General features: G+C 39.0%; 1 protein-coding gene and 1 long non-coding RNA gene across 2 annotated transcripts in view; one reads left to right on the top strand and one right to left on the bottom strand.

Annotated features, from left to right (window-relative positions):
• Nucleotides 1-12,082, top strand: part of LOC120406425 (bifunctional heparan sulfate N-deacetylase/N-sulfotransferase 4) — a 302,448-nt gene that overhangs the window by 15,885 nt on the left and 274,481 nt on the right. The window lies entirely within an intron of this gene.
• The window catches only part of LOC120406426, a 40,016-nt gene continuing 32,843 nt past the window's right edge, over nucleotides 4,910-12,082 (bottom strand). Inside the window, exon 3 of the long non-coding RNA XR_005599259.1 lies at nucleotides 4,910-4,993. This is a non-coding gene — a long non-coding RNA (uncharacterized LOC120406426). The remainder of the gene's footprint in view (nucleotides 4,994-12,082) is intronic.

The raw sequence follows: 12,082 nt of genomic DNA, 5'->3' as shown, positions 1-12,082 counted from the left end.
ATAGAGGAAGCAAAGGGACACAAGGAGAAATCTGTCGCCAGCAGAGTTAAGAATAGGGTGACCAGATGTCCTGATTTTATAGGTACAGTCCCGCTTTTGGGACCTTTTTCTTATATAGACACCTATTCCCCCCCTCTGCCCTGTTCCGATTTTTTACACTTGCTATCTGGTCACCCTAGTTAAGAACAATAAGAAGGAAGGCTTGGGGGTTTTTTTTAAGTATATTAGGAACAAAAAGAATCCTGAGACTGGTACTGATCCATTACTAGGCAAAAATGGTAGAACTATCAATAATAATGCAGAGATTTCTGTTTTATATTTTGGGGGAAAAAACAGATGGTGTAGTCTTATCATATGGTAATACTCTGTCCATTCCACTAGTATCTCAGGAGGATGTGAAAAAGCAGCTACTAAAGTCAGACATTTTAAATCAATTGGTCCATATAAGTTGCAGCCAATGGTTTAAATGAGCTGGCTAAGCAGCTCACTGGAATGTTCATTTTCAATGTCTTGGAACACTGAGGAAGTTTCAGAAGATTGAATAAAGTTAATGTTGTGCCAGTCAATGACCTGCACTTTAAGCATGAGGAGGGGGTTGTGTGGCTGGCTGGGAGAAAAGGGCAGTGCTTTCTGGCTTGGGGGAGGAGGGAGACATAAAACTGCTGGAGAAGCCATCAGCGTGGTGGATGGCTCACCACCTAGGAATGAGGGGTTTAAAAAGGTCAGCCTGGCCCTGGCCCCTCCCCTCATTCATTTCTCTGGCTATGCTGACAGAAGACATTAGATATGGCTGCAATTTTATTAGATGTCTGGGACTAATCCGGCGGATAAAATGTGTAGTGCAGGTGAAAACCTGCACAATTCACCGGGTGGGTGTGGGGGGTGCTCTTTTCAGTCCCCCCTGCACCTTTCCATTTATGTCCCTCCAGCAGTTCCTGGCCAGCCTGTTCAGCACCCACAATCCCTCGCTATTTAGGTCAGAAATATGCTGGGTGTTTAGCTATATCTGCTGTGGGCATTGCACTAGCTGCCCCATTAAGGGGGGCTGGGAAGGAATTTTCCCTTACCGCTATACTGGCCAGGTGCAGTGGGGGAGTGGGGGGTTCGCCTTCCCCGCAGCAGGTTCAGGTGGGATCTGTTCATGCATAGCATGACGGGTGGTAGGCCACATGTCGCAACTTGTTATTTAAGTGTATAGCAGAGGTTCAGAGCAGGTACTCCATAACTTAAGGTACAAAAGAACAGATAAATGGTTTGGAAAAGGAAATAAGGAGAGGTGCTTGGTAATTTAACAAGCTGGGTGGGGGGGTTGGGGACTCCTCTGATTGGTACAACAGGGAGCCAACCCCCCATCATTATAGTCCACCTTAACTCTTCTTACGAGCAGGGGTGGTCGGTAAGGTCCTGGCAAGGGAATTGCTGGAGGGACTGGATGAAAATGGAGGGAGCTGGTGGAAGCCCTTCTTTCCCCCTTCTCCCCCTCCCCGAATTGGCTGGAATTGGAGGGACCTGGCAGTAGATCTGCTGGAGGGACATAAACAGAAGGGGGCGGAGAGGCTGAAAAAAACCTTACCCTCCCCCCCACAGTGAATTGTGGGGGGTTTCACCTGCAGTGCACATTTTATCCGCCGGGTTAGTCCCAGACATCTAATAATAAAGTTGCGGCCTGATTAAACCCATATCTAATGTCTCCTGTCATTCTTTCGGCATAGCCAGACAATATTTACAAAGGGTAAACAGAATGACTCAGGTAACTGTATGCCTGTCAGTCTGACTCTAAACTCTGGTAAGATAATAGACTGGCTGTTACAGGACTTGATTAATAAAGAATTTAAGAAGGATAGTATAATTAATGCTAATCAACATGGGGTTATGGAAAATAGATCCTGTCAAACAAACTTGATATCTTTTTCTGATGAGATTACAAACTTGGTTGATAAGTGTAGATACACTTAGATTTCTGAAATGTGTTTGACTTGATACCACACACCATTTTGATTAAAACACTAGAACGATATAAAATTAGCATGTCACATTAAATGGATGAAAAACTGTTTAACTGATAGGTCTCAAGTGTAATTGTAAATGGGGAATCCTCCCTCAGTGGGTGTGTTTCTAGTGGGATCCCAAAAAATTGGTTCTTGGCCCTATGCTATTTAACATTTTTTTTATCAATTACCTTGAAGAAAACAAATCATCACTGCTAGAGTTTGCAGATAACACAAATCAGGTGGAGTGATAAATAACAAAGAGGACAGGTCACTGGAGCCACTGTTCTGGAATAATGTGTCCAGTTCTGGTGTCCACAATTCAAGGAGAATGTTGATAAATTGGAGAGGGTACAGAGAAAGCCACAAGAATTAATTAGAAAATATACCTTAAAATAATTGACTCAAGGAGCTCAATCTACTTAGCTTTACAAAGAGAAGGTTAAGAGTGGACTGGATTACAGTCTGTAAGTATCTACAAGGGGAACAAATATTTAATAATGGACTCTTCAATCAAGCAGATAAAAGTATAATATGATCCAATGGCTGGAAGTTGGAGCTAGACAAATTCAGAGTGGAAATAAGGTGAACATTTTTAACAGTGTTGATAACTGATTGTTGGAACAATTTAACAAGGGTTGTGATGGATTCTCCACCATTGGCAATTTGTCAAGATTGTTTTTTTTTCCTAAAATGTATGTTTTAGAATTATTTTTGGAAGCTCTTTGGCTTTTATTATACAGGAGGGTCAGACTAAATGATTACTGAGGTCCTTTCTGGCATTGGAATTTATAAATGTACTCGTATTTACAGATGACACAGAAATCACTGAGACGTTATAAAGCTTGGAACCAGACAATTCCATTTCAGAGACTTTTGCAGATACTTTTGATATTAGAACCACAATTAAAATTTATCATCATAATCACAGCATGATGCCTTATTTCTCTCTATTATTAAAAATATTAAATATTTATGGTAACACCCTAAGGCTCCAATTAGGATTGGGGCTCATTGTGCTAGACTCTGTAGAAACAAAGAAAAGTGATTAATCCCTGATTGGAGGGTTTCATGTATTTATGGGCCTGAACAAGAACATTAATTTCTGAACTCTTGTGAATTTGGCAGGCACGTGATCAAAGCAGGATCTGAATTTAGATAAAATATGCAGTACTTAATTATTTAGCCCAAAATACATAGGGACAAAGTAGAAACTGCAGCTTTTTTCAACAAGCCCACTGACTTTCCATGACAACAAAATAGCTGTATTTATAGTAGATTTACAGAAACGTAAATGTTACACACATGGATGGCTCTGGAACCAAACATAAATGAGCATACAGTTGTACATCACCAGGCTTCAATAGTTTACTTGAGAAGAGAATCTCTCTGAGGCATGACCCAGAGGTGAGGGAATGCTATCCCTTGGGATGGGAAATCCCTGAATTAATTTCATTCTTTCTTTTTATAGGTTTTACTCATTTGTATCCAACCAGAGATACTTTAAAATGCTGACTGACAGCTCGACGTTCCTGAATAATTCTGCTCCCAGCCTTGCTTCTACTGAAGCCAATGATAGTGCTCATGTTGACTTTAATGAAGCAGAATTAGATCCTTTGGTTGGTAAACACTTTAACTCAAATCCTTTTAGTTAAGCACTGAAACAGAACATCTGCTTGTCTGTCCCATGAATTTTATAATGACCAAGGTCCCTCTGCATTAATCATGTACTTCTTGCTATTACAGGGATTGAGAGTTTTTTCTACTTTTTGCTTTGAATCCAGATCCTTACTGTGGGTATGTCTACTAATCAGGGTCAGGCTGTGGAGTGGTATCATTGCTGTGTCGACTTCCAGGTTCAGGCTGCAGCCTGGGCTCTGTGACTCTCCTACCTTGCAGACTCCAGTCCAAGCCTGGAAGTCGACACAGCAATGAAACAGCCATGCATCCCAAGCTTCATGAGCCCAAGTTGGTTGGCATGGGCCAACCATGAGTGTCTAGTTACTGTGCAGATATACCCCGAGTGACAGTTATTTAAGGAAAGGAATGACTTATTTGTAGAGTCCAGTACAAATTTAAAACTTTTGTAGTTCGAATTCTCATAACAGATCTTCCCACTTTATATTGTCGTCTTGGGACGGGGAGGGAAGACTGACCCAGCATCCCACTAAAGTGTTCTAGGGGTGGTCTGCTTGTCCTCTATGTGTTATCCTGATTGACATTTACAGACTCTCACAGAGCTTCCATTCCTACTTTGCTCTTTTTTCCTTTCTGAGGACAAGGAGACCTGTTCCCCTAAATCCACCTTCTAGTGGACAGGTGGTGTGTTCATTCCCCTACAAGAAATTTGTGGCAACTGAACTCTAAAATATCACTATACAGCCTGCTCTGGCCACTGATAGCACCCCTTTAAAGCACTCTTGTTTAGGAGGACCAAGAACTTTCTAAAATGCTCTCATAGACTCCATATAGGAGGTTCCTTGAAATAAATTAGTATTTACTCATTATTACAAAATAAAATCTACCTGTGAGTAATAAACAGACCCTTTGTAAATAACCCCTTTCTAACCCAGTTGGTATGTGCAGTTTGACTAGCTGCACCTTGAGATCTATGGCATCCAAATCAGCCAGTAGCCGTCTTCCTACCTCCCCCACCAAAGAACGTAATTAATCACAAACGAATATGGTCTATGACATTTCGAGACCCTGCAACTGGATTAGAAGATATCAAAGGATCTGATTCTATTTCTATGCCTAACAGAGAAATATGGAGGTGTTATAAAGTCTTTTAAAGCCAGAAGGGAGCATTATGATCAACTAGCCCGACCTGAAAAACACATATCAAAGAACTTCACTCACTAATTTCTGCATCACCTCCCTAATGACTGTTGAACTATATTAACAACACCTTTTTAGAAAGACTTGACAAAAACACTTGAAGTGATGGAGAATTCACAATCCATATTTGCAGCTATTGTTGTCTGTGACTCGGTACAAGCTGTTACCTGTGAGACAAAAACATAAAACAAAAGAAGGAAAACTAGTTTTATCTCTGATAGATGGGATCAGTAATAGTGAAGACAAGTACTTCCCTGTCCTAAATTCTTATTTAAACACTCATCGTGGGCTAATTAAAATTGACTTTCTTAATATGTCCTTCATAATTCATGGAGACATTACCAGTGTTGCTGCATTAGTCAAATCTTTAAAACACTGAACATTATCTTGATATAATATACAGCATTTCTGTCAGCACCCCATGTGTAATGTGTGGGAACCACAAGGACAGTCTTAATGTTCAAGACATTATCCTGATGCATGGACTGTGCTCTCTATTCATGTTGCCGCATTCCAAGAAGTATGCTAATCCCCAAAGCATTGTAAAATTGTTTATTATTAATCTATTTTACCACTTCAATAGAAGAACTAAGGGAAACATTAAACTTGGCATGATGAACAACACATGGCATGATTACAAAACTTTCTACCTCCTCCTGTTGTGGTAATGGGTTCTCGTTTGCATTGAACACAAATTTGAACTTTATTGAGACAAAAGTTGAGGAAACACATCAATGTAAGATACTGAAAGATACCAGTATAGCATGTCTTGTTGATCTGTTGTAACATGTAGCCTGTGTGCACTACCTTGGTTATGTATTAGCTAGATTTGAGATAATAAAGCCTAACATAGTGAGGTAACAAACAAATGTGTGTGTTCCGTAATCTATTTTCTGCTAAAATGTTCCACAGCAAAATTAGCATATGAAATGTGACACCTCTAAATTGTTTTCATAATCAGTTATTTTTATAGCATGTCAAATGACTTGTTTATTAAATTTAATCCATCTTGAGGAATGATGATGGGGGAAAAATGCAGGTACTGGCAACTTCTTGCCAATTAATTAAGCTGGTTTTCTTTCAGTATCTTACGGTGATTTATTTTAAAAGTCCATAGGTTTTTTTCTGTTTGTTTTGGTTTCGTTTTGTTTTGTTTTGGCTCAATGACTAGAAATACAGATAGAGGACAAGTCACTAATCCGCTCATATAATGATGGGGAAAGAAAAGAGAGCTTTATGGGAGAATAAAAACAGTTGACGTTAGTAATAAGAACTACTAACAAAGGTAAGGAAGAGACTGATTACATGTCCAGAAAGAATGAAGTAAGAATGTGTTGTCAGACCTAAGTGGAGACTGAATTATGTTTGGTTTATTTCTAACTTTACATCAATCTAAAAACCAAATAGAAAATGAGGAAAAGTTATGTTTCTTTTGTGGCTAAAGGAAGTAATTTATTAAATTGAATAGAACTTATTATTGATGGTTTATTCTGCTTCTGTTTTGCATTTATTTGAATTAAGTGATTGATGTTGAGACATTATTTCTGAACTTGTGTTATCTCCTATGTGTTGAAGTACTGAACCTAATTCCAGATACTTGTCTGTATCAAAGTTGCTGAAGGTTTGTTTAATTTGTTTGCTCAATAGCTACCATGATTTTTGTCACATCGAAGGTAGCAATAAATAACTTGATTGGACTTTGAACAATAGCAAGGTTATATAATGGATATTATTTTGAAATGGCATATGACTCACACTGGCCATTTGCCACTTTTATTCCCTGGGGTAGGGTGACCAGATGTCCCATTTTTAAAGGGACAGTCCCATTTTGGGGGACTTTTTTTATATAGGCATCTATTACCCCTCACCCCCTGTCCCATTTTTTTCACAGTTGCTATCTGGTTACCCTACCGGAGGGGAAATATCACTGATGCAATGTTAAAATGAACAAGTCAAACACTCAAAAGTGAGGAAGTGCAAAGGTGAAGTTGAAACTGAAATTTTACTCTCTCCTCTGTGCTTATGCCTTAAAATATTATCTTTCTCTGTATATAATATATATAATCATAAATTATGTTAGAGAAAACAATTTATAATATGCAAACTGAAATTTTTTTTAAGGACTGGTCTAAAGCCCAATGAAGTCAACAGGACTCTTTCCATTGATTTCAATGTGCTTTGGAGTAGGTCACTATAACCTAGTATATAATAAGGTATAGTACATTACAAGGCCTGACTCTGACTTGGACTTGCGTATTGGAATTACTTTATTGACATCGGTGGAGTTATTCTCGTGTTACATTGTCATGGTATGAGATCAGCATCAGGTCTTCAGTCTTCAGATTTGGTTGGGTTTTTGTTTTATTTATTTTTTGAGATCTATATTTTAGAACAAGACAAATTTGATGAAAATCCACTCAGTAGTTTTAGACTTGAGTTAGACTTTAAGTCTTAAGTTAAATGAACCTGAGTCTGAAACACTCAAGTTCTGAAACACTCAAAGGATACATCTACACTGGACCTGGAGGTGTAATTTCCAGCTCAGGCAAAAGTATGCCAGCTAGCTTTGATTGAACTAGCACGCTAAAAATAGTTGTGTAGCTACAATGGCATGGGCAGCTAGACAGGCTAGCAGCCCTGAATATATCCTTAGGCCTCAGATGGGATCAGGGTAGCTACACTACTATTTTTAACACAGTATCTGGATGAATAATAGAGCACATGCATATACCTGTGCTGGAAATTACACTTCCAGCTCCCATGTAGATATACCCTAAAACTCCAAATGAAAACGTTTTAAGGGGGTCATGTTAAGCATTCATAACTTTACAACCACTAACACCAGACGTAACACTCTTGTGAGGAAGTGTCTGGGATCTAATGACCACATGTAGCCAGGAATTATTTTTTAATCCCTTTGGAAGATGGATTCTGCAGGAGGACCACTGCCCCATAGCACTGTGCTGAGGCACTGAAGGAAAGAGGACCACTTCCCTGAACCACCAGCACCACTGCTCAGAGCACCTTGGAGTTTTAGAGCAATATCACACAATCTCTCTTACCTGATGTACATCAAATTGCCATTGTCCTTCACACCACAGGAGGACAGACAGGATTGTGGTTTAACTTGGCAGTAACACATCTGGGAACTCTCCAGCAATAACTTGTCCAGTGTGGGTCATTCCTACACTGTAAGCCATGAAGGGGGGCGTGGGAGATGCCTTCAGTTCTTGCACTGTCCATCTGGCCCCAGCACCCCACAGCCCACTCGTCATATATGGGTTAAGAGGGTGGGAAAGACGGTTTGTCTGCTTGCTATCCGAGACACTAGGACCCCCAACCCCATTCCCCACCTTCTTTAGGAGATGTTTCTCCAAATCCTTTTCCAATCCTGGTTTAGCAGTGAACCAGACCTCCAAATGAATGAACACCTGCACTGGACATCTTCCAAGCTGCAGCAACATGAACTTTAGAATTTAGCTTACCCAGCAGGTCCCTGGACTGCAGAGAGGAAAGAGGAAAAATACTACAGTACCCAGATGCATGATACCTAGCATAATGCACATAGCAGGCAACAAAACTCCAGCCCAAAGGTAGGGAAACGAGGCTTTTCTTCCCAGTGCAGAATGATGCCCTAGATAGGAGCCCTCCCCCTGGGTATTCAGGAGCCAGTAGGCTTATAGTGCACCCTTCTGTCCAGTCAATCAGCCATAGAGTCCCTCTTCTCAAGCCAACAAAGAGGATGAGTGTCTACAAAATGTGGGAGAGGGAAGCAATCCTTGAAGGAGCCAAGTGTACTTTTCCCCTTGCAGTTGGTCCAGGCACAGCCCCCACCCGCCTCAAACCTCTGGGGAGGAGGACGTCCTTCAGCAAGACTTCTTCAGAAAGTTTCATGTAGTTCTATTAATATCTGATGGAATGATCCAAATTCATGTTTTCTCCAATGTCAGGAAAAGGATAGAAATGACCTCCTCTGCCACATTTTTCAATATAATGTATGACAGTTTTTCAGGTGTAAAATCCACCTTCCTGCTATTCAAACCCAGCTATTTCCCAGACCTAAGGAAGGGCTCTGTGTAAGCTTGAAAGCATGTCTCTTTCATCAACAGAAGTTCATCCAATAAAAGCTATTACCTTAACCATCTTGTCTCTCATGGCTGATGTCAGTCCAATAATGCTATTCTTTGGTTAATGTCAGCCTGATAGACTGTAATAGTAATGGTACAGCAGTTAATGAACCTCCTTTATATGACAGTAGACTTAATAAAGGAGATTCAGATAATTTTCAAATCCAACTTTCAAATTACAAGATACCTTGACAGACAACATAACACCAATTTGTATTTTACATTAGGATGTTGAAAATATGACAAAGATGCATTTAGCAAAAAGTATTGATATTACTTTTCTATAATGGAAGATTCACAGTAAGCTTTTATTTTTAGTGTTAGTCCTTATTTTGTGTTTAAACTATGTAAGAAAATATTACTAAGAAGCACTTAGAAAATACAATTTGAATCCATGTGTTCACTTTGATATTCAAGTTTCTTTAAAATCCTGTTACACCAACTAAAAGAATTTGTCACATACTGCGTATGAGAAATTAGTTCCTCTATCTACTGCAGTAATAAATCCATGTTAATGGTAGTAGATTATGAGGGGGAAATGGCCTTGTCAAACACAGACATCAAATTTGCTGTTCTAGTCATGTTTGTTTTTTATTTATTGGAAAAAAGCATAATCTTAGTACTTGTTCCTCAAATAACTGACCCTTGTGCACATATACTTTTTATCCTCTGGATTTTCTACACAGCAAGAATGGAGCATTGTCTACATCAAAAGTAACATTTGAAATATACCTTAGTCTGTATGCCAAGCTCTTGTATGCAGTGTTGTAGCTGTGTTGGTCCCAGGATATTAGACAGACAAGGCGGGTGAGGTAATATCTTTTATTGGACCAACTTCCATTGGTGAGAGAGAGACAAGCTTTTGAGCTTACACAGAGGTCTTCCTCAGTTCTGGGGAAATGTACTATGGCTAAATACCAGGTGAAATAGATTGTTTTGCATAAGTAGCTAACACACATTTCAAGGAACCACTGGAGGTGAAGTGGCTAGCTAACACTTCTCCAGTCATATGGGGGAAGGAGAGAAAAACAAAAGCTGGGCGGAACAGGGTGATTTAGTGGGTTATAGATTGTTGTAATAAGACATAAATTCTGTCTCTCTATTCAGTCTATGTGAGTTTTAGTATCTAGCAAATATGCATTTAAACTATAAGTCTCATCTTTTGAAGGTGTTGTGCAGGTTTCCTTTGCAAATGAGGACTGATAGGTCAGATAGAGAAAGATCACTTTGTGGAAAGTATTCATACACAGGTGATAGGGTGGTTTTTTTCATTTAACATTTTTCTATGTGAGTTCATTTGAGCATATAGACTGTCTTGTTTCACCCACATAGTTGCTACTGGGTTATTTAGTGCACTGAATGGATGCACTGTTGGATTTAGTGCACTGTTGGATCTTGAAAGGTGTGTTGTGGGGGATGTTGATCATCGTAGCAGTGGGGATATGTCCAGAAGTTTTGAATTGGTTTTGTTCTCGCAGGATCTAGTGCTGCTTTGAGTTGGTGTGTCCTGGTCTGTGCGGAGCTTGCTTCTGATAATGATCTTGACAAGATTGGGGGGTTGTTTGAAGGCCAGAAGTGGGGATTCAGGAAAGATTTCTTTCATCATGTGATCCCCATCAAATATATGACACCACATATATGTTCCAGTGTGGGAGTGTCCTTGTTTAGTGATACAAGGTGGGTGAGGTAATATAATTTATTGGACCAACTTCTGTTTTGCCTTGTATTTAGCTGTGAATACACTTTCCCAGGCCTGAAGAAAAGCTCCATGTAAGCTTGAAAGCTTGTCTCTCTTAACAACAGAAGTTGTTCCAGTAAAATATATTACCTCACCCACCATGCCTGTCTAATATCCCAAGACCAACACTGCATACACGATCTTGGCATACAGACTAGAAGTGTATTTCAAGTGTTACTTTTGATGTAGCTGCATAGAAATCCATGGGATTAAAAGTGTGTGTGTGCAAAAGTCAATTATCTGAGGATGAAGTACTAAGATTATGATTTTACTTTCAATAAATAAATAAATAAAAATACACCTGACCAGAGCAGCAAATTTGACCTCTGGATCTCACAAGGCCATTTTTTCCTTCTAATATCTGTCAGTAACATTGATTCATTTCTGCAGTAGATAAAGGAAATAATTTCTCATACACAGTAGGTGACAAATTATTTTAGTGGGTGTAACAGAGAATAGAATTTGAATGTACGTGCTCACTTTGATATTCAAGTTTCTTTAAAATCCTAAGAGTGTGTTACTTGCATAAATTAACACAAAATAAGGACTAACACTAAAAATAAAAGCTGACTTTGTGAATCTTTCATTATAAAAAAGTAATGTAAATACTTTTTCTAAATGCATCTTTGTCATATTTTAACCTATTAATGCCAAACAGAAATTGGTTCTATGTTATCTGTCAGGGTATCTTGTAATTTGAAAGTTTGATTTGATAATTATCTGAATCTCCTCTATTAACTCTACTGTCATATAAAGGAAGTTCATTAACTGCTGTACCATTGCTATTACATTCTATCAGGCTGACATTAACCAAAGAATAGCAATATCAGACTGATATCAGCCATGAGAGACGAGATAGTTAAGGTAATAGCTTTTAATGGACAAACTTCTGATGGTGAAAGAGACAAACTTTCAAGCTTACACAGAGCTCTTCTTCAGGTCTGGGAAACATACTTAAAGTGTCACAGCTAAATACAAGGTGGAACAGGAACAAGACAAAATGTTACCTCACCCACTTTATCTCTCTAATATCCTTGGACCAACCCAGCTACAACAACACTGCATATATCAGCAACAAGAGAATTTGTACTTTAAAAGCAATCCCTATACATTTGAGCCAGCCCAACAGACTGAAAGTTTTAATGGCAAGAACTTCTCCTGTGCTCCTAACTTCTCACTGGGAATAAAGGAATTTAACTATTTGAAAATTAATATTTCAATTATTTTAATTTAAATTGGCATTTATCTACTTGGCCATGTTAATCAAGCAGTATGAAGTCCTAGTGTTAGTAACTATGTACAAATTTTCCTTCTGAAATATTATTGGATCCCAGGTTGCTTTAAGATGGTCAGTCAGCTACTGTTATGTGGTGGGCAATGAAATCACAACC

The sequence above is a fragment of the Mauremys reevesii genome, linkage group 5, assembly GCF_016161935.1.
Source record: "Mauremys reevesii isolate NIE-2019 linkage group 5, ASM1616193v1, whole genome shotgun sequence".
Taxonomy (NCBI): Eukaryota; Metazoa; Chordata; order Testudines; family Geoemydidae; genus Mauremys; species Mauremys reevesii.
Note: the sequence above shows the minus strand (reverse complement) of the source record. Positions and strands in the feature narration are given on the sequence as shown.